Source organism: Leptonychotes weddellii, chromosome 3, assembly GCF_054177405.1.
Source record: "Leptonychotes weddellii isolate Sample4059 chromosome 3, ASM5417740v2, whole genome shotgun sequence".
In the NCBI taxonomy this organism is placed as follows: Eukaryota; Metazoa; Chordata; class Mammalia; order Carnivora; family Phocidae; genus Leptonychotes; species Leptonychotes weddellii.
The window spans coordinates 165750040-165773008 of NC_138371.1; the positions used below are offsets into that span (position 1 = coordinate 165750040).

The 22969-nt window shown below is 41.7% G+C and overlaps 1 protein-coding gene and 1 pseudogene across 3 annotated transcripts in view; both read left to right on the forward strand.

Moving 5' to 3' along the window:
• CLYBL (citramalyl-CoA lyase) overlaps positions 1-22969 on the forward strand; it is a 246423-nt gene that overhangs the window by 16726 nt on the left and 206728 nt on the right. The gene's annotated exons all lie outside the window — the stretch shown is intronic.
• Positions 6842-13812, forward strand: LOC145720701 (small nuclear ribonucleoprotein G pseudogene; annotated as a pseudogene).

The following is a 22969-nucleotide window of genomic DNA, read 5'->3' on the forward strand; positions in this document are numbered from 1 at the left end:
TCCTCCTAGAAGCCATCCTTCCCTGGCCCTCTCACACAGCAGCCATCTGTCCCTTCTCTCTGAAGCCCTCACCCCCTCTAATGGCTCTTGCCACCATTTCCTCTGTTAAGGTCATCTGGGATCAAAACCCTGAGTCATGGTTGATGCCTTCATCTCCCTTTCCTGCCCACACCCCATCTGTTGCCAGGTCTGTTGAGTTTTCCCTCTTGTCAACTCTTCCCCACTGTATTAGTTTTCTTTTTTTTTTTTTTTTTAAGATTTTATTTATTTGACAGAGAGAGACACAGCGAACGAGGGAACACAAGCAGAGGGAGTGGGAGAGAGAGAAGCAGGCTTCCCACCGAGCAGGGAGCCCGATGCGCGGCTCGATCCCAGGACCCTGGGATCATGACCTGAGCCGAAGGCAGACGCTTAACGACTGAGCCACCCAGGCGCCCCACTGTATTAGTTTTCTATTGCTCCTGTAACAGATTGACACAAACTTAGAGGCTTAAAATAGGACAGATTTATTATCTGACACTTCTGGAGGTCAGGAGTCTGAAATGAGTCTCAATGGGCTGAAACCAAGGTGTTGGCAAGGCTGCATTCTTTTCTGGAGGGGCTAGGGGAGAATCCATTTCCTTGCCTTTTTTTAGCTTCTAGAGACTGCCCATATTCTTTGGCTCATGGCCCCTTCCTTTGTCTTGAAAGCCAACAAAGTGGGTCAAAGTCTTCTCCCACCACCATCTTTTTTTCTTATTTTTCTTTTTTTTGCTTCACTCTTCCTCTTATAAGGTCACTTGTTGATTAAAATGGAGCCCACCTGGATAATCCAGGCTATCCTTTGCATCTCAAGGGCAGTTGATTAGCAACCTTAATTTCATCTGCACCTTTAATTCCACTTTGTCATGTAACCTAATGACTTCACGGGTTCTGAGAGTTAGGACTTGGACGTCTTTAGGGAGCCATTATTAGGCTTACCGTACCCATTCTCCTAGATTCAGGTTTGAGCTTATGGCATCTGTCTAATTGGCTCCCGGCTTACCTCCCTCATTGCCTTTGATGTTACACACCGCCTGCATAGATATTACCATGTATATTCTGTTATCAAGACCTGTTGGACCACTCCAAAAATATCTTTTGGATCTGTCCCTTTTTCTTTGTCTTCACTGCCACCAGCCTGGTGGAGGTTGTATCTTATCTGGACCATTTTGAAAAAGGTCTTTTATATCCACTTGTACCCCTCCAAGCCATTTTTAAAAATTGAGGTAAAATTCATATTATAAAATTAACCATTTGAAAATGTACAATTTAGTACATTTACAATGTCGTGCAACTATAAGTCTATCTAGTTCCAAAATATTTTCATCACACCAAAGGAAAACCTTTTACCTCTTAGCAGTCGCTCCCTGTTTCCTCTTCCACTAGCCCCTGGCAACTATTAATCTGCTTTCTGTCACTGTGTCTACCTGCTCTGGATGTTTCACATAAATGGAATCATATGATATATGGCTTTTTGTGACTGGCTTCTTTCACCTGGCATGTTTTCAAGGCTCATCCATGTTGTAGCACGTATCAGTCAGTATTTCATTCTCTTTTGTGGCTGAATAGTATTCTTTTGTAGGTATATATTATATTGTTTGTCCATTCATCAGTTGATGGACATTTGGGTTGTTCCACCTTTTGGTGCTTGTTAATGGTGCTGTTATGAATATTCATGCGTAAGTATTTGAGTACCTGTTTTCAGTTCTTTTAGGTATATACCTAGTTATGGAATTGTTGGGTCATATGGTAATTCTATGTTTAACTTTCTGAGCAACCATCAAACTTTTCCACAGTGGCTGCACCAGTTTACATTTCACTGGCAGTGCATGAGGGTTTCAGTTTCTCTGCATCCTTGCCAACACGTGTTACTTTCCATTGTTTTTGTTGTAGCCATCCTAGTGGGTGTAAAGTGGTATCTCATTGTGGTTTCCTCCAGACCATTTTTAAATATACAGATCAGTTCATTTCACTCCTCTGCTTAGCATCCTTAGAGCTCCTTCCCTTAGCCCCCTAGGGCATGTCTGGTCTTGTTCTTTCTACCCCTTGAAGCTCACGTGCTTCCACCCTTCTCACATACTCTGCTCATGCTGGCATCGTTGGCTTTCTCTTGCTTTTTTCCAGCAAGGAAGGCAGACCATGGGCTTTGAGGGTCAGAGGGGTTCAGACACTTCCCCAAGGTCACACAAACCTGAGCGATAGCCCTGGCCCTGCCACTTACTAGCCAGCTCCCTTTAGTTTTGTCATCTGTAAAGCAGATTTTTACTTACCACAGAGAGTGGTTAGAATTAAATGAGATGCACTGAATGCATGGTGCCTGGCTCATAAGAACATCAATAAACAATGAATGTGAAAAGGAAGTAAGATAAATACATAAAAGTCACCTCCTTGGGGAGGGGGAGGACCATCTAAAGCATGTCTTCCCTCACAACCCCATGTTCCTCCCTCAGAGCATCCTGTTTAATGTGATGTGAATGGGTGCATTTCCCTCTTGTGTTTGGTCTCATCCACTAGACTGGAAACTCCACGTGTATTCTTTATGTCTGTTTCCAGCGCCTGACACATAGTAGGTACTTATTAAATATTCTTGAATGAAAAAATCACCATAGGGTCACAGTAAACAGAATTCATTACTCCTTATTCACTTGATATGAGAGGGTGGAAAGGCAAACTTTTTATGTGTGAGTGTGGGTGTATGTATGTTTTCCTAGATTATAGATTTGTCTAAACATTCCTGCTAATTTAAGATGTCAAATCTGAAGGTTCTTTCTTGGCTTGAGTTTTTGAACACAGTCCAGGGCTGTTTTCAGATTCCTTAGTATTCTCCTTTTTTTGAAAGAGTTTTTGAAAGCATAAAGGGGTGTCTGCACGTGCTTGTCTACATTATTTGTTTACGAACATGAGTTGTGGGTGGAGGGGATATTTTAATGGCAAAACATGGCTTTACCTTGGCATTGAGGTATCACTGGAATAACCCAGCCTGTCTGAGTTCATGTGGTATAAATCTCCCTCCAGCCAGTGTTTCTGTCCCAAGTACATTCTGTTTATTGCAGAATTTCTCACCTGGGGAGCACACTACTTTCTTTCAACTCAGGATCAACTCAGCAACTGGAAGATGTGTTAAAAAAAAAAAAAAAAGTCACAGTCTTTAAGTTCAGTGTAGGAATCTTAGCAGGATCCAAAACAATATTTGCTTTTATTCTGAAATTTTTTCTGTTTTTGTATTTTCCCTGCCGCACACCATTCCCCACCCCCACCCCAGATACCCTGGTTGATACTAGGGTGAGGTGTCCTCGAAGGCTTGGCCTTCTGGCTTTGGCTATAAACATGTATGACCAACACTGGATTACTGACCACTGTTGGAGAAAAGCCTCCTACTCTCGGACTTCTCTGTTGGGAATTAGTTAAGTGAACCCACAGGCTGATAGGGGCAGAGTTCTGTTGTTGATCCAATGCCTGGTGGGCTATACGCTCCTTGAGGACAAGGCTCCATGCTTCCTTATTTCTGTCTCCGCGCAGTGCCTGGGTGGAACTGCTCATCAACAAGGTTCTGAAACCAGCTGGCTGGCTCCACACATTCTGTTGTATGTGGGAACTGCTAACCGTTAGCAACTAGCCAGTGACCAGCAGCGATGAGCAGTTTTTAGGCTCCACACACATTTAATGTGCTAAATGAGGACTCCAGGCATGAGCTGAAGAAATGACTTTCAAAGATAGAAACAGGACTGTTGACACAGGTGTATTTTACTAATTAGTGTACTGTTTTTGAGGCATAGTAAAAATGTTAGTATTTCCAGGATTGTTAATGAAGGATAAAAAACTTTATCTTCACAACCATATGGCTTACTGCTTGATGTGGTGTTCTTTCTGTGGGTTTTTTTTTTTTTAATTTGGCTTTTATTTTAGTAAGGGCAAAATCATTTTCTTGCAGGAATCATTATTCATTTTATCCTGCAGGTAAATGGGAAAAGTATTTACTTCGTAGAACATTTCTTTACAACAAGAAATTCTAAAACATATTGATGGTGTTCTTTCTCAGTAAGAGGTACTTATAACACATTTCTTTTTTTGTTTTTGTAAGATTTTATTTATTTATTTGACAGAGAGAGACACAGCGAGAGAGGGAACACAAGCCGGGGGAGTGGGAGAGGGAGAAGCAGGCTTCCCGCCAAGCAGGGAGCCCGATGTGGGGCTCGATCCCAGGACCCTGGGATCATGACCTGAGCTGAAGGCAGACACTTAACGACTGAGCCACCCAGGCACCCCAACACATTTCTTTTTATTATTCAGGCATTCATTTATACATTCTCCTGGAAAGGATGAGAACTATGCCTCTTCCTAAGTCCTAGGCAGCTCCTAAAAATGAGGAAGGAAGAAAGTTTCCACAGGTCGCCATGCCAGGTACCTGGAGGTGCTTTATTTGGCACATCTTTTGTAAGATATGTGTGTAGTCTAAGGTGCCTGGGTCAGGGAATGAGACCCTGAAAGGACAGTTCTACCACTATTATATTTTATTCTTTGAATAGCCAGCATAGTGCTGTGGCCCATGGTGGATACTTAGTAAATGTTGAGCAAACTGAATGTGGCATGGGAAGTGGTAAAGAAGAGGCAGGAGTGACTTTAGAGGGCATGGGGACTATTCCCAGGGAAGTTGACCTCTGAGCAGATTTGAAAGGATGATAGGAGAGGGAAGGGCATTCCTGGCTGAGGGAACTGCATATGCAAAGGCACAGCAGGGGGGTGAGGAGGGGGTTGTTGTGGAGTCCGGGGTGCCTAGCCTTAGCGGCAGAAGGGCTGGGCATGAAGCTGAGCAGGGAGTTTGGGGCCAGGCGGCAAAGGGCCTCAAAGCCAGCCCAGGATTTCAGATTTACATCCTATTGGCAACAGGGAGGCGGTGGAGATGTTTACTCTCTCTCAGCCTCCATCAAGTTAGTGCTTTGCTCTTAGAACTGTGGTCTAGGTTGTAGTCCCTCATCATGTCAACCTCTTGTCTTTCTCTTTTCTTTTAATTACACTTAAAATGTGCTGGGAAACCTAGTTGGAATAGAGAAAAAGTGATGAAATTGTAGCCTATGGGGCAGGCTAGTTCATCCTTTCCTCCTAATGCACTTACTACATTTAAATGCTTCTAGTTATTTGGAGCCTTCAGGTGACTTCATTTCTCTGAATACTATACACTTAGTTTCCTACATCTGCTGTTAATTTCTTAAGCAACCTTAATGAGAAACTTCAAACAGCTTAAATGTCAATTCCCCAAAAAGTGAGGTTTTCAAATTCCAGTAATCTGTCCATATTGGTCAGTGGAACATAATCCCAGGTGGATGTAATTTAAGACAGATGACATTCCAGAGCTTCCCTGACAAAGAGTTTATATATCTTTGGGACTAACAGGCAGGCCCTGGTGTTGCTACACTTGCAGGACTGCCTACAGTTCCGGCTTATCTGGTGCAGGCTCTTCGCTCAACGCTTTCAGTTCTCTGCATTCCCTCTGGCTCTGTGTTTTGGCTGGTGCTTTTGAATCTGGGAAGACCCAAAAGCTACTATGTATATAAAAATATGTTGAGAATATAGTAAATGTAATATTCCAATTTTTTTTTAAAGATTTTATTTATTTATTTGAGAGAGAGAATGAGAGAGAGAGAGCACATGAGAGGGGGAAGGGTCAGAGGGAGAAGCAGACCCCCCGCTGAGCAGGGAGCCCGATGCGGGACTCGATCCTGGGACTCCAGGATCATGACCTGAGCCGAAGGCAGTCGCTTAACCAACTGAGCCACCCAGGCGCCCTGTAATATTCCAATTTTTAATCCTACACTTTTGAGAGGAAAAAAGTATTCATGATGTACTTTATCATAGATTTATTCTTTTTTTATAGGTTTTTTTTTTAAGATTTTATTTTTAAGTAATCTCTACACCTAGAGTGGGGCTCTCACACTCACAACCCAAAGATTGCTGTACTGACTGAGCCAGCCAGGCACCCCTTCATAGATTTATTCTTTAGATTTATTTGTTTATTTATTTAACAGAGAGAGAGAGAGTGAGCGAGAGAGAGAGAAAGCGAGCAGGGGGAGGGGCAGAGGGAGAGGGAGAAGTAGACTCTCCGCTGAGCAGGGAGCCCATTGTGGGATTTGATCCCAGGATTCTGAGATCATGACCTGAGCCGATGGCAGACACTTAACTGACTGAGCCACCCAGGCACCCCATAGATTTATTCTTAATGCATAGGTTATCTTAAATTTCTGACTGAGAAATCCTGATTTGTTTGTTTCTTGCCACTCCCACTTTTTTTCCCCTGTGTTTCTTCGCCTTTATTTTTTTTATTTTTATTTTTTTAAGATTTTATTTATTTATTTGACAGAGATAGAGAGACAAGTAGGCAGAGTGGCAGGCAGAGGTAGAGGGAGAAGCAGGCTCCTCACTGAGCAGGGAGCCTGATGTGGGACTCGATCCCAGGACCCTGGGATCATGACCTGAGCCAAAGGCAGACGCTTAACGACTGAGCCACCCAGGTGTCCCCCTTTGCCTTTATTTTTGATTAAGATAAAATGCATGAAGAAAGAGTAGAATATGGTGATGAGTATTACTTTTAACAGGAAGTAAAACCAGAAGCATGCATAATAAATTAAGCTTGCATTTTCTCTGCAGGTCACTTAGTGGGTGTTATGTGCTACGGAGTAAACAATTTTTGGCAGCTAGTTTAGTTTTCACTACTTCTAAGCCTCTGACAAATGATCTCTTAGATGATCTTTGGTCTTTTTTTTTTAAGATTTCATTTATTTATTTGACAGAGAGAGAGAGTGAGAGCAGGAACCACAAGCAGGGGGAGTGGGAGAGGGAGAAGCAGGCTTCCCGCCGAGCAGGGAGCCCAGTGTGGGGCTTGACTCCAGGACCCCGGGATCATGACCCGAGCCGAAGGCAGACGCCCAACGACTGAGCCACCCAGGCGTCCCGATCTTTGGTCTTAAAAAGGAAAACGTTTTATGTGTAAGTTTTAAGTTCAGTTTTGTTGTTTTTTGAAGGCTTTTTTATGTAAGCCATTTGTGTGAACTTTTGTTTTATTTGAATTTGAAATTTAAAAAAAGTTCTAAAAGTAGAGTCTGCTATATTGAACTGTTTTTCACATGTTTTACATTTAAAATTTAATTTGCCTTTTCTAGTTTTAGAAGATACTGAGAAAATAAAGTTTCTTCATTAAGCAGCCACTATTTATCAACTGCTTTTGAAAACTGGGAAATTATGTTTAGTGTGTATGACTTTAGGTTGTTTTCCCCCGCAGGAGAAATATATTCTTAGACCTACTGCCTATCCATTTATCTATTTAGCCTGCTTTAAGTCTCTTTAAAAAAAAAAATTTTATTTATTTACTTGAGCCTGCATAAGCGGGGGGAAGGGCAGAGGAGGAGGGAGAGAAAGAATCTCTCAAGCCGACTTTGCGCTGAGCACAGAGCCCGACTCAGGGCTCGATCCCACGGCCCCAGCCAAAACCAAGAGTCGGATGCTCAACCAACTGAGCCACCCGGGCACTGCTGCCATAAGTCACTTTCAAAGGTAAAGAAATAGTCATACAAAGTTAGATCTAGCTGAACATGTGAATTTCATGTATTTCCTGGTAATCAGCCCTGTTTTAAAGGCTTCTAGAGTTCTTTCAAAAGCAGTCATTGGTGCTGTATTTGGCATTTGTATATTGTTAAAACTTCACGTAAATGTAGAGGTACCAGATTGTGCACTTTATAGAATCTCTAATGCTAGTATCACTTTTCCAAGTATCAATAATCTTTGTGTTGTGAGATACACGTATACAAAACCTGTGTCTGGCTTATCTGATTGGAAAGTGAAATTTAACATTTTCCAGTAGTTACTTGTCAACATTCTAATGACTAATACCCACTAAATGTTTATTTAAGTCAAAATGTAAAGGATCAGTGGGTTGCTTAATCAGCTTTACAGGGGTAAAGTTAGAATGCAAAATCAAATCCCCTCACTCTCCAGAGAGGCGACTTGATGACTTACTCCTCTTTCTCTCAGTAACGTAGTAGAGCCTATTTGGCTTAATCAGCAGCCTTGGGAGTTGGAGTAATCATTTGAAATATTGAGTGGAAAAGTTCCTTGCACTTGGAAAAGTTAGCAGGCCAGGAGTGAGAGACATATCCACATCCTTTCCCTGGTGGCCCCTCACCTGTGAATTCGCACCAGGGTGGTAATAAAATTGTAGGAGCTCATTTTATATGAAACCATTAGCAGCCTGAGAATTTGGGGCTAGCTGCCTCTCATACTTTAAGACACTGGAAGGTGTCATTTATAAGCATGGAGGGCCTGAAAGAAGGCAGAACAAGCTTGTAAACTGTAGCTTTAGGCTCTGAACAGTAATCAGTTTGTAATACAGTTTAGTCTTAGGCTATCAAAATCACAAATGTGCCTTTAAGTATTGCAGGCAAATCCCATGAAACATCTGCCTATAAAAGGTAGAGACAATGGCTACTTATTTCCTCTTGTTACTGTGATATGTTATTTTCTTTTTGTGCCTTCATGGATGAGGGTGGAGGGGAAGGGGGCCATGCTGCAAGTGGAACAAGTAAAACTGAATATTTTTGTTAGTTTGTTTTTTTTTCTTTAGGTTCACTATGATAGATGGTTTAAGTATCACAGCTAATATGGAGGTTTTACTTTGAAACAGCTACTCGTGCATGGTTCCTGCTTCTTTGTGTGGCTGACTCTGAGTTCCCAGGCTGGGGCAAGTGTGTGTGACAGGCAGAGCTCTTGGGGTTGGGGGAATAGGGAAGCATTTCTAGCTTCCATTGGCTCATAAGATGGAGGGTTCCCCTACATTAGGGCAGAATTCAGGTTCTTGGTCACATGTGGAAATGGCAAATGGCCCTGAGTGTGGGCCAGCCCAGCTTCAGGATCTCTGCTGATGATCCCAAGAATGATTCTTTAACTGAAGCCATGAAGAAAACCAGATTAGGTAAGAATTCAAGCACTCATTTTGCAGATCGAAAACAGTCTACAGAATCTACCTGGGCATAACGATGTGCATATCAGGGTGCTCCAGGCTTTGCCTCCTGACCAGTAAAAATGTGACTGTTTAAAGATTTATTTATGATTTGAGAGAGAGAGAGAGAGAGCACATGCACATGTGAGCAGGGGGTAGAGCAGAGGGGGAGGGAGAAGGAGGGGGAAAGAATCTCAAGCACACTCTGCACTGAGCGTGGAGCCCAAGGCAGGGCTCAATCTTATGGCCCTGATATCGTTGTGACCTGAGCTGAATCAAGAGTTGGATGCTTAACCAACTGAGCCACCCAGGCGCCCCCAAATGTAACTTTAAATCTTAGTGCCCTGGGGTGCCTGGGTAGCTCAGTTGGTAAAGCGTCCGACTCTTGATTTAGGCTCAGGCCATGATCTCAGGGTCATGAGATCCAGCCCCATGTTGGGCTCCATGCTCAGCGCAGAGTCTGCTTGAGATTCCCTCCCCCTCTGCTCCCCCCCTTGCTCGTGCTTGCTCACTCTCTCTTTCTCAAAAAATAAATAAGCAAGCAAATAAATAAAATATTAAAAAAAAATATATATCAGTGCTCCATGTCCCCACTGCCTGCCCTCCTCTAGGAGTTAGGTAAGTTACCTGAAATGTCCCTGGTTCTCCCCCTATCAGATCAGAGCTGTCCCTGTGGCTTAGTGATGGCCCTCCTGCTCCAGGATCCTGTGGCAGTGAGAGTCCCAGGTTCATCTGCAGCCCTGTTGCTTGTCTCTTAATCTGGCCAGTGGGAAACAGCCTTTCCAATTCCCATGGGTGACCCAGAGAAAATTGTAGGCATTCAGTAATATTTCTGTGCTTCATATCAAGGTCTAGTTCTTTCCAAAGGACATCGATGGGACTGGGCAGGAGAGAGATGGCCCTATACCAAGAGATAAGTATTGTCTGGGAGAAACCACTGTCCCCTTTAGACCTTAGGTTCCTGTTGCTCAGGATTCCCATTTTAAGCCTGGTTCCTTTATAAGACTTTTTTTTTTTCCCCAAGGAGATGTTATGTTGATCCTCTCTTGAGGATCTCAGACTACTTCGGTACATGTCTGTCAGCTCAGAGATGGTGTTTATTCATTTGAAGGCAATCTCTGCAAACATATGTGTTCAGAATCACCAGGGTAGTGTTCTCCAGTGATGTGGTCAGAAAGGCTCTGTTCGAATGCCGGGCCTACCACGGGAGCATGAGGGACGCCTCAAATTCCATTTGGAGGCATCTTTGAGCTCGCCGAGTAGACCCCATGAGCAAAGCTCACCCTCCCAAGTTGAAAAAATTTATGGACAAGAAATTATCATTGAAATTAAATGGTGGCAGACATGTCCAAGGAATATTGCGGGGGTTCCATCCGTTTATGAATCTTGTGATAGATGAATGTGTGGAGATGGCAACTAGTGGGCCACAGAACAATACGAGGAAATAGTATCATCATGTTAGAAGCCTTGGAACAAGTATAAACAATGGGTGTGTTCATCAGAAGAAATCAACTCCTTCCACATGTCCCCTCTCCATAGTACCTGTTTTACTACAATATAAAAATCAGGTCGTGTGCATTTTCATATTGAATTTTTTGTTAAATAAACTTTTATAATAGTCCAAGAAAAGAAAAGAAAAGAAAGGCTCTGTTCACTCTCACTAGCTCTGAGAGGTGCCCAAAGTTGGTTGGATATGGTTTCTCTACTTAGGTAGCCTTGCTTGCTGCCGCTGTGTTCTGCACCCCTCCAAGGGTGAGGCCCAGGTTGAAAGTAGATTGTTCTCATCCAGCAGAAGTGTGCTTGGATGCTGGCCACACATCCCCATCCCCTCCTGCAGAAGCAGCTCAGGGCATTCCTTGTTTAACTGTCATATGGGCCACTTAAGCAATGCTTTTCTGAGAGGCAGTGTGGGAGATATTGTCCTGATAAATTGTGAAATGCCTCTTTGTAAGCCATCCTGTTCTTTTTTTTTTTTTAAGATTTTATTTATTCATTTATTTGAGAGAGTGAGAGAGAGAGAGCACATGAGAGGGGGGAAAGTCACAGGGAGAAGCAGACTCCCCGCCGAGCAGGGAGCCCGATGCGGGACTCGATCCTGGGACTCCAGGATCATGACCTGAGCCGAAGGCAGTCGCTTAACCAACTGAGCCACCCAGGCGCCCAGCCATCCTGTTCTTTTATGCCTCCTCTCCTTTCTTTACTCTGGAGCTCCTTGTAGTGCAAGCATTAATGTTTTTGTGAGGTCTTCCTGAGGTTGAGGGAAGCTTTAGGAAGGCTGCTGGCTAGGACAGTTCCTGAAAACAATTTTTGTAGTTGTAACTCAGGCACCAGGACCCTAGAAGGTTCAGAGAAGTGCTAAAAGTGCAAAAGTTGTAGGCAGGGACTTTGCCTATTTTACAAGTGTTGATTAAAGTAGTTCTGGGGGCGCCTGGGTGGCTCAGATGGTTGAGCGTCTGCCTTCGGCTCGGGTCATGATCCCGGGGTCCTGGATCGAGTCCCGCATCGGGCTCCCTGCTAGGTGGGGAGCCTGCTTCTCCCTCTGCCTCTGCCTCTCTCTCTCTCTCTCTGACTCTCATGAATAAATAATAAAATTAAAAAAAAAACATTTAAAGTAGTTCTGAACCAGAAAATCATTTGATGGATTCTTATCTTGTACAAAGATATATTATTTTTGGCCTCTCTTTTTTCTTCTCTTCTCTTTCGCCTTTCCCCTGTGACCTCCCATCCCAACTGATCTCTCTTGTCCCCACTTACCCTGTACTATTCATCTTAATACCAGATCTGCCCTCTTCTGTACCCTGTTCTTATTTTTGAGGAGGTTTACACTCTATTGAGCTCTATGTGCCAAGCACTGTGCTTTTATGTATTAATATTATCATGAGGAAACCCTTTGGTTCATTTTACATATGAGGAAAATGAGATTCAGGGAAGTTAATTGACTTATCCAAATTTACATACCTACTTAGGGATGGAGCAGAAGCCAAACCCATTTCTGAAGCCTGTTCACTGAATCACTATATTTCAGTCATCTAGTCTGGACACCTTTGGAAAGGAGGATTCTTTTATTGTTACCCAAAGAGATGATAATATAAAATGTCCATAAATTGGAGGTTAGCTAAGTAAATTATGGTATAGTCAAACCATAATAATAATGATGTAGCTATTAAAAATGAGGTAGTTTCCATGAATGGTTAAGTAGCTTGATTGCACTAATCCCACTGTACATAACATTTATATAATTTGCAAAAAATATTTTTATTTTTTTAAAGACCTTATTTATTTGAGAGAGAGAGTGCACATGAGTGGAGGAGAGGCAGAGGGAGAAACAGACTCCTGTTGAGCAGGGAGCCCGATGCAGGGCTCGATCCCAGGAGTCCTAGATCATGACCCGAGCCGAAGGCAGATGCTTAACCAGCTGAGCCACCCAGGTGCCCCATGCAAAAAAAAAAAAAACACAACTATTTGGGGACTGCTTCTCCCTCTGCCCCTCCCCCCACTCATTCTCTCTCTCTCTTTCTCTCTCACTCTCTGTCTCTTTAAAATAAATAAATAAAATCTTAAAAAAAAAACCCAACTATTTTAAGGCAGTGGAGAGCAAGCACAATCAGGCAGAAACTAGAGTAGAATCTACCCTTGAAACACAGACTGTATTGGATAAAGTTTGCAACTTGATGGTTTTTTACCTGAAGGCACTTCTAAATCTACCTTATGTACGCTGCAAAAATTGCAGCCGTACTGTATTGAGGTGCTAGAAGGCAGAGGTAGAGGCTGGCAGAGCAGCCAGAAAGTTAGGAGGGAAAGGAGCCAAGAGGGAATAAATTCCAAAATTTACATATGAAATGGCACAAATCCTTGGCTAGCCACTGAGCTGTGTGTGTGTGTAGAGGAACTTCCAGTGGAAGTGGGGGAAAAGCAGCCCCTGGAAGCTGAAAGAACAGAGTAGAAATCCTAGCTGCTGCTCACCACAGAGGAGGCAGAGTGTGGTGTTTGTGTTCAGCCAAATTAACTGTCACCTGGAATAAAAATCACTCTTCAGAGAAATATACAGAATCTAGAATCTCTAGAACATATTAATCATAATGTCCAAAGTCTTACCAAGAATCACTGTATCAAATCATTATGTCGTATACTTTAAATGAATACAATATTATATGTCAATTATATCAATAAAATTAAGAAAAAAATCACTATATAGATGAGGAAACGAGGGGGAAAGCAGTTAATTGAAGCCAAACTCAAGATGATCCATATGTTATAATTAACAGACAAGGACATTAAAGCATCAGCCATAAGTATGTTCAAGGACTTAATGGTAAATAAGTGTGTGTAAATATACACACAATGAATGAGCAGATGGAGAACATCACCTTAGAAATAAACACTATTAAAAAGAGCTGAAAGATAGTGGTTGCCAGTGGCTAGAGGAGAGGAGGGAATGGGGAATGACTGTTTAATGTGTATGGGGTTTCCTTTTGGGGTGATGAAAATGTTCTTGAACTAGATAATGGTGATGCATGTATAATGTTATGAATTTATTAAATGCCAGTGAATTGTATACTTTAAAATGGTTAAAATTAATTTTATGAAAAGAGAGCTGAAAAGTACATTAAATTGAAAGCTCTGAAGTTCTCTCCTCAACACTGCCATCCCAATGATGTGGGAAACAAAGGCAGAAGAAAAATTATTAAATTTCCTTACTACCTAGAACCCACTGACAAGTCCTTGAAACAGGCAGAGTGACATTCCTCTAGGGACTCACTCGATGTTAATATTTTGCTAAGGGCAAAAGGCAATTCTAGCCTGACCCCCCCCCACCCCCCATCCTGTAAGTCTACTTTATTTATTTATTTATTTTTTAAAGATTTTTTATTTATTTGACAGAGAGAGACACAGCGAGAGAGGGAACACAAGCAGGGGGAGTGGGAGAGGGAGAAGCAGGCTTCCCGCGGAGCAGGGAGCCCGATGCGGGGCTCGATCCCAGGACCCTGGGATCACGACCTGAGCCAAAGGCAGACGCTTAATGACTGAGCCACCCAGGCGCCCCGTAAGTCTACTTTAATGTACAAGAATTCCTTTGGAAACTTCCTTTATCTCTAAAGCCTCCAAGACACGTGTTGGCAATCATCCCCCAAGCATATGGCCCACCGATATACATCTGAAGGGTCTCGTGACTAAGGTTTTATTAGACGGTAATACATGAACTTTTCCCAACAATAGCTAGCCCCCTCAAGGTCCTGGAATTCCAAAATTCCTTAGAGAGTTATGCTATCCCTAACCCCCTCCCAACTTGAAAGTATATAATGGGCCGCTCCTCATGACCCCATTGCAGCTCTTTCTGCCCATGGGTCCTGTCCCCGTGCTTTAATAAAACCACCTTTTTGCACCAAAGATGTCTCAAGAATTCTTTCTTGCCGTCGGCTTCGAACCCTAATAACGTCTTTCCTACATCACCAACATACAATCTGGCTTAATTCTTATTCAGAGCGGCTGATATTAGGGCCCCCTGGCTGGTTCTGCCCAAGGTTACTTAGCTACTAAGAGGTGGAGCCAGGATTTGAACGGGGTGGTATGACTCATAGGCGCCCCCTTAGTGACTATGAAGTCCTGTGCTGGTTGGCATTACATCAGTTAACCATATCCATTGCCAGATCAGGGAACCAAGGAGCAGAGGGTTATGTACCTCCCCCAATATGAAACTGAGAGGCAGAGTTGGGATCCCAACCACCAGTCCTGTTCCAAAGGTAGAATTCTTTTGACAAGGCTATGCTGACCTAGTATTTTGTGTTCACTCTTTCATGCAAGGCTAAATTTTAGGTCACAGCCAATTAAATTTTGAAAAATCACCCACTTGAAGATCTTGAAGATGATAGTGATAAAAATGCTGTTAGAAAGCCAACAATCGGGGTGCCTGGGTGGCTCAGTCGGTTAAGCTTTGGACTCTTGATCTCAGCTCAGGTCTTGATCTCAGGTTCATGAGTTCAAGCCCCATGTTGGGCTCCACCCTGGGCTCCACGCTGGGCGAGGATCCTACTTTAAAAAAAAAAAAAGAAAGAAAGAAAGAAAACCAGCAATCTACCAATCTTCACATTGATGAATAGTGTGGCCTTAGAATTTATCATCCAAATATGGACACTTTGCAGAGTGAAAGGAGGCTATTAATATTGATACTGGGGCATTAGGTGTCAGCCAAAACCTTTCAGGCTCACCAGGGCTTGTGGTCACTCTGTATACACAGCATGTTATTTAGTGCCCACACATATGTATTATTATTTGTAAATTCCGTTACTCTTTGGAGTACAAGCCTCTAAAGTGCGGAAATAGTTCTACTAAGTTTTAATCATACATTGTTTCGTAAACACTGACAACCATAATAGCAACTATTTGGCTAAATCCAATTCTAAAACATAAGCATTTGTAGTCATTCTTAAAGGAGTGCTCCAATGGTTTAGCAATGATTTAAATGCATTTATATATAACACATGAAAGCCAGAAACAAAAACCAAAATAAAATGTAAAATCTATCTATCCTCTTTGCCTACACAAGGTGACTATATTGTTAGAACCACAAATTGGTGTATTCACTGAGCACATGATTTGATTACATTTGTGGAAGTGAATAATGGGACAAAATACTTGAAATTGAAATTATCTGGGAAAATTCCAGGCATGTGATTGCTCTACATGTAGTTGAAAATGCATATTCCCTAAGTAGTGTAGAGTTTAATTAAACAGAATGGTCTGATTTTAATCTAACATTTTATACTTATAAAATTAAGTTTCAGGGCACCTGGCTGGCTCAGTTGGTGGAGCATGTGATTCTTGATCTCAGGGTCATGAGTTCAAGCCCCATGTTGGGTGTAGGGATTACTTAAAACAAATTTTTTTTAATTAAGTTTGATTCTTTTATTTTGGGTTGCTTTTTTTAAATCATGAAAACTGATGCTCAAATCACCTATCAAAACAATTTTATTTATTTTTTTCATATGAGACAATTTAATAGACTGGACAGTTGCATGCTTAACTATTTAGTATTTTTGCTTGTCTCATGGTTTTTTTTTTTTTTTAAAGATTTTATTTATTTATTTGAGAGAGAGAATGAGAGACAGAGAGCACGAGAGGGAAGAGGGTCAGAGGGAGAAGCAGACCCCCCGCTGAGCAGGGAGCCCGATGTGGGACTCGATCCCGGGACTCCAGGATCATGACCTGAGCCGAAGGCAGTCACTTAACCAACTGAGCCACCCAGGCGCCCCCTGTCTCATGGATTTAAAAAATCATTTAATTTGGAGCCAGATATATTTTGCTGTGGCTTTTATATGTTAATTGACATAAAATGTCATCTTTAATGGTTCACTATCTCCACCATGTTAGGCTGAAGATATTTTTTGTTGTAACAGATACCTTTTTGTATTTTATTTAAATCCATATCTACTCGCTTTAAATAGTTGGAATTATTGCTAAGACTAGTGGAAAATATTTTAAGTGTAAAAATGAGGGTTTTTTCCCACAGTATTCTTTTGAGTAGTTGATAGATGTGAAAAACATTTAGCAGGTTTTCTGCCTTTCCACCTTCTATTAAGCTGTGCTTCTGAAGAAATATTCCTAGCAGAACATGCTGCAGTATGTCAGAAACACTGCTGTATTACAGATGCAACATCATCTAAAAGGAAAAATTGAGTGTCAGTTTGAAGTTGACAAGTGATGAAAGTAGCCCTGAAGTTGTCAATTAGAAAGTGAAGGCCTGGAACTGATAACTTAATGGGCAGTGCCCCCTGCTATTTTATCTTAAGGACTGTAGGACTTTTACTGTTCTGGAAATATGTATGCCTGTACCCAGTTATAGACATACATACATAAATACACATATGTATGTGTATGAATATATGGTGGGAGGTACAAATCCAAATACTCACTGATGCATTTCCTAAAAATATATTTCCTTTATGGGAGGACTTGCCAAAAAAAGAAATCAGTGCAGGGGGGTGCCTGGGTAGCTCAGTCTTAATTAAGCGTCTACCTTTGGCTCAGGTCCTGATTCCAGGGGCCTGCGATCGAGCCCCACATCGGGCTCCCTGCTCAGCAGGAAGCCTGCTTCTCCCTCTCCCTCTGCCATTCCCCCCACTTGTGCTCTCTGGCTCTCTCTCTCTCTCTGTCGAATACATAAATAAAATCTTTTTTAAAAAAGAAAAAAATCAGTACCCAGTTTTAACCGTGTTTCACATTTATTGTTTTTCTAACAGAACTTTCATTGTTTGGTTTTATGAACCGTATTGACAAATGCCAAATGTGAAAAATACATAATTTTTGTCTGTGGAGGTTCTTCTGAAAATTCTTGCCTTCAGTCCTGCTGGGAGTCTTTTTTCCGATCACCAATACAAACATATAATCATACATTATCTGCCGTTGATAGAACCCCAATTGATATAGTATGCTTTTTGCTGATTTTAAAATATGAGGGGTGGGGCGCCTGGGTGGCTCAGTCGTTAAGCGTCTGCCTTCGGCTCGGGTCATGATCCCAGGGTCCTGGGATCGAGCCCCGCATCGGGCTCCCTGCTCAGCGGGAAGCCTGCTTCTCCCTCTCCCACTCCCCCTGCTTGTGTTCCCTCTCTAGCTGTGTCTCTGTCAAATAAATAAATAAAAAATCTTTAAAATTTAAAAAATAAATAAATAAAATAAAATAAAATATGAGGGGTGCCTGGCTGGCGCAGTAAATAGAGAGTACAAGTCTTGATGTCGAGGTTGTAAGTTTGAGCCCCATGTTGGGTGTAGAAATTAATAAAATCTTTAAAAAATATATGAGTAATTCATCATTGATAACATAGGTTAAAATGAATTGTAAATGGATAAGATAGGAATCCAAATGAACCAAAGCTGTTTATATTGTGGTGTTGGCACTGTATGCATCTTTCCATTATTTAGTATACCAATAAAAAATCACTTTATTTATTAAAAATAGTCCTACAATAGAAGGGATGAAGGTACAGAAATAAGCCCAAGGTGAACTCAATGGAATTAGGTGTTTATGAGATTGGTGCATTTTCCTTTTTTGAGATGTCAGTTCAAACTAAAACTTTTAAAATTGAATTTGAAAATAATGCTCCCCAATTTTTTGAATGGAATTTTTGTTTACTTTTTTTTTTTTTAAAGATTTTATTTATTTATTTGACAGAGAGAGACATAGCGAGAGAGGGAACACAGGCAGGGGGAGTGGGAGAGGGAGAAGCAGGCTTCCCGCGGAGCAGGGAGCCCGATGCGGGGCTCAATCCCAGGACCCTGGGATCATGACCTGAGCCGAAGGCAGACGCTTAACGACTGAGCCACCAGGCGCCCCGGAATTTTTATTTACTTTTTAAAGATTTTATTTATTTTATGTAAACTCTGTGTCCAACATGGGGTTCAAACTTATGACCCTGAGATCAAGAGTTGCATGCTCTACTGGCTGGGCCAGCCAGGTGCCCCTGAATGGAATTTTTAAATAAAATGTGACAGAATACAAAAAATGCATACCTGTGTTAATGAAAACCCTTAGGACACATAGCAGAGATGACTCCCCAAGGAGGAACTCCTAGAAGGGTCCCAAGTTCTCAGACACAGTGCAAGATTCTGAGAGATTTTTGGGAAGAATCCTCATTATATGACCTCTGACTGTAGGTAGGTTTGGTTGAGAAGCCCACTTGCTGAGGAGGGGTAAGGGTCTCATCCCATGGGCACTCTGACCCTCCAGTACTGCATCTTTGGCTAATGCTCCTCTTGTGAGGATGGGAATATGCAGTCACCGTTAGCCAAAGCAGACATGGGAGGGCTTGGCAGTGGTCATAGCAGGTTCCTTGAATCTACCACCAGCACGAAAACCAGAATATTGGCCCTTTTCTAATCTACTGAACTCAAGTGTTCATTGGCCATGGCCTTCACGAGGACTTTGCCCCTGGGCTCATGAGGTTCCTCTCAGGTACTCACTTGACTCTGGAATCCCCAGAGTCATCCCTTTACCCAGAATCTTTGACTTTTTTCTGGAGAGAAACAGCAGGTCTGTATGAAGGGGCTACAAGGCTTGGCGTACTGTGCTTCTGTCTGCATCCTGAGGCAGCACCTAGGGTGTAGTAATGACATTCCCACAACCAGCAATGTTTACACATTGCTCCGGTGGTGAAAGCCCAAGCATTGATTAAATTATATCCATGTGTTCTGAATAACCAGAAACTTTTTTTTTTAAAGTTTACAGATCATCAGCTTTTCGTCAGCATGATTTGCAGTCTCTGTTATCTAGTATCTATAATTATCTATATCCTCAGGTTTTCTGCCAACATCTGTATCTTTGATCAGGTAGAGAGGAAAGAGAAAGGAATTGATTAAACAGGTGGGAGCGTGAACAAAGGGACACGTGCATCTCTGACACATTTGCAGGAAATTGTCTTTTATCTTTTTATTCATAATTACTTTAAAATTTAGTCATGTGGTATAGGAAGTTGAAGAATCACATGTGGGCAGCCATCACTCACTACCCCTTAGCTCCTCATTTTGGATCGTTCAGGGCAATGGTGTTTCAGACTGGGGATCCCAATAAGTGAGCTGGAAATTAATTTATTAGGTCAACACAAGCATTTAAAAAATGAATTATAAGAGAAATTTTTCTGGTCAGAGTATATCACATGTTAAATTTCGTTTTATAAAACTTGTTTCTTTTAATGTGTGTGTGGGGTGTTGGGCGTGTTTCTGGGCTATAAAGTATATAAAATATCTTTAAAATATGTTTCTTCCTGTGGGTTGCAGTAAAAAACTTTGTATAAAATACGTTTTACACAAAGTATAAAATATGTTTCTTCCTGTGGGTTGCAGTAAAAAACTTTGGAGAAATGCTGCATTCGAGGAATTTCTGATCCAGGGAGATGGCTTTCTTTCGGGGTGGGGGGGTGGGGGGCTCCCACAAGCTGCTAGCAGTGTCCTGGGTCTCTCTTTCCTATAGCTGTGGAGTTCCCTAGTTTAAACTCAGATTCTCTTCCCATGAACATGCTGTTACATAAGTGTTTGGGTGTCGTTAAACCAGCACTTGGGGACATTGTGGGGTTAAATGGGTTTTTGTGGGCTCTCCTGAGGCCCTAACCATCATTCGTAACATCTTTTCCATGGAGAAAAATTCATTTTCAGTTCTAAGAAGCAAATTCTTAGTGAATTTAATTTAGCAGAACTCTGTCATAAATTGGGCAGTACTTTTATACACTTTCTATATTATTTAATGGTAAAATATATTTGTACCTTAAACATTCTGTCACATTACTTTACCCCTTTTTCATTTTGGTGAAGAGTGATGTGTTCTAGGAGCTCTGGGTGGCCTGGTTAAGTGGTGTTGCTGACAGTGCTTCTGAAGAGGGAGGCTGGCAAGTCCAAAGGTCAGAACATCTGCATGTCTGCACCCCTTAATGAGTCTCAGAAGTGCATCTTCCTGCACTTGCAACAATTTATAATCATCAGGTTCCTTTTACTATTGAAGCCAGTGTGGCCCTCTGTTAATATAAGGTGCTCTTTACAAAAGCACATTAATCCCAGATCTGCTGCTGCTGTTCTTTCAGCAGGTGTTGATTGAGCACCCTTTCTGTGCAAGGCACTCTTCTACGCCCTGGGATAAGACGGTAGGAAAGGTGGACAGGGGCCCTGCCCAGGAGCTTCCCCTCCAGTGAATCTGCTCTTGGTTGGTCTCACACTCTGGTCTTTTGTCCGTGGGGCTTGTTGGGGTCAAGCTGTGCAACAGATTTACCCTTCCAGTGTGATAGCTGGACCCTAAGACTGCTCTGTCCTCACTTTAAGTGGGGCCAGGTGTCAAGCATCTGAAAGGCTTATAAGAGAGAAGCGAGTTTCTTCTTGGGAAATGCTACAGATTGTTTGAAGAACAAAACCCGTACTAAGATTTTGAGAGCCCCAGCTCAACAAAACAATAGTTGGGGCACAAGCTTATAGACAGCAGAGACGACAACATGCATCAAATCAGGATTTAGTGATCTAGTGTCTAAAAAGCCTTCTTAAGGGGCACCTGGGTGGCTCAGTCGTTAAGCGTCTGCCTTCGGCTCAGGTCATGATCCCAGAGTCCTGGGATCGAGCCCCGCATCGGGCTCCCTGCTCAGCTGGGAGTCTGCTTCTCCCTCTCCCTCTCCCCTTGCTTGTGTTCCCTCTTTCGCTGTGTCTCTCTCTGTCAGGTAAATAAATAAAAATTAAAAAAATATATATATAAAAAGCCTTCTTAGGGAAGCACCCCACCCCCATCTATAGCTTCCCATTTCCATAGTATCTAACCTCTTATTGAAATCTATCCATGTTGCCACCCCCCACCCCCAACACAACTTCATACTAGGAAGAACTTAACTTCACTGCCTGTTTTTCCTGAGGTTTATAAAAACAAAATGTGTGAAGGGAATGTATGCTGATTCTCTTGGGACTAATTAAACAAACAGATTCAGGGAAAGAAAGCAGAGAAGATGTAGTGTAGTTAAGATGTAAAAAATATAATTTTCAGGATAACAGCCGTCAATTTTTCCAGTTGAGTGTTTTTCCGAAGGGCAGAGGGCAAAAAGCATCTTACGTCCTCTCAAAGCTGAGACACATTTCAACATGGAGATATTAGAAGCAAATTTGGTGCCCAAGACAGGTGCCAGATTTTAATTACAGTTGGCATTTCTGAGCAGGCTTTTGGCAGAGGTGGCCATCTTGTTGGAAAAGCCATAGATTTTGACACTAGCAGTATGGATGCCCAGTTAAAAATGATTGAAAATAATTTCCCTCCTATTTTCATCATGTTGGTTTTGAGAGAAAACTTCAGTGGTTAATATTTAAACAAGATATTCTCTGTTCTGAGAAAACAGTTGTTCATTGGAATTGTCTTGGTGGTTTGGAGCATTAGTTCTGGGGGTAATAATTTCTGTCTTAGAGCCTTTGAAAAACCCCAGTTAAAACAATAAAATAGGATGTTTCATTATAAGAAATGAAGTTGGCATGTACCAGGTTTTCCATTAAGTTCCAGGTCACAGACAAATAAAGAAAGTATGTTAGGGAGAAAAATCCTTTTTAAAAATAATTAAGGAGCTGTCTGTTTTGTTCACCAGATGGAAAATCCGTACTTGTGGGTGGTCTGTGTTGGAGAGGGCATCTCACAATTGGCAGGACCATGCCTTTAACTTTTCAAGTCCTAGGACAAAAATTTGAATGCCACTGACTGTTCAGAAGCCTCCTAATATGTATTAGCCCTTCTAGGGCTCTGCTTCCTAAATTTTACCAGTTTTCTAAAAGAATGTATAGGTAAAATTATTATGGCATGCCAAAATAAATGGCCTATTGTTCTTTGAATCCTGAAACAGTTTTCCTGTCAGTCCTTGTTTTCTGTGACTTCTCTCACTGTCAATACATTATGATGATAATGTGATTAGTGGAACTGCCTGCATTACTATTTAGAAGCCCCTTTTTATTACACTAATGTATTCCAGAGCAGATAGGGTGGCCAAATGTGCCTGAAGCTTAAGAAATCTTCCTAAGATTGTTATTTTACCGAAGAAGGATATCTTACCTTCCTCAGTGTTTAAGGTCTTTTATAAACTTGCTTTGATTATCTGATAAAATTAATTCAGCAAAAAGATATATATGCTTTTCTTACTGCTTTCTTGGACTGATAAGAGATAGTTAGCATCCAGCTTCACTAGTAGTTTTTTAAAAAAACTAGTTCTTTTTATATGCATCAAAATATCTTTTTTCAGCCTAATTTACATGTTACGCGGCTTTACACCTGCAAATCAGACTTTGAAATGAATGTTTTATGTTTGAACATAAGGATGTATATGTTTATATTAATATTTCATTCATAAATTTAACCCTTCCCAAATAAAAAACTGTTAGTGATTATAGGACAGTTAAATTGGTAAAATCATTTTGGATGCATAAATGAGTAAACTCTCAAATTGAGTGGGGGAAAGAAAAAAAAAAAAA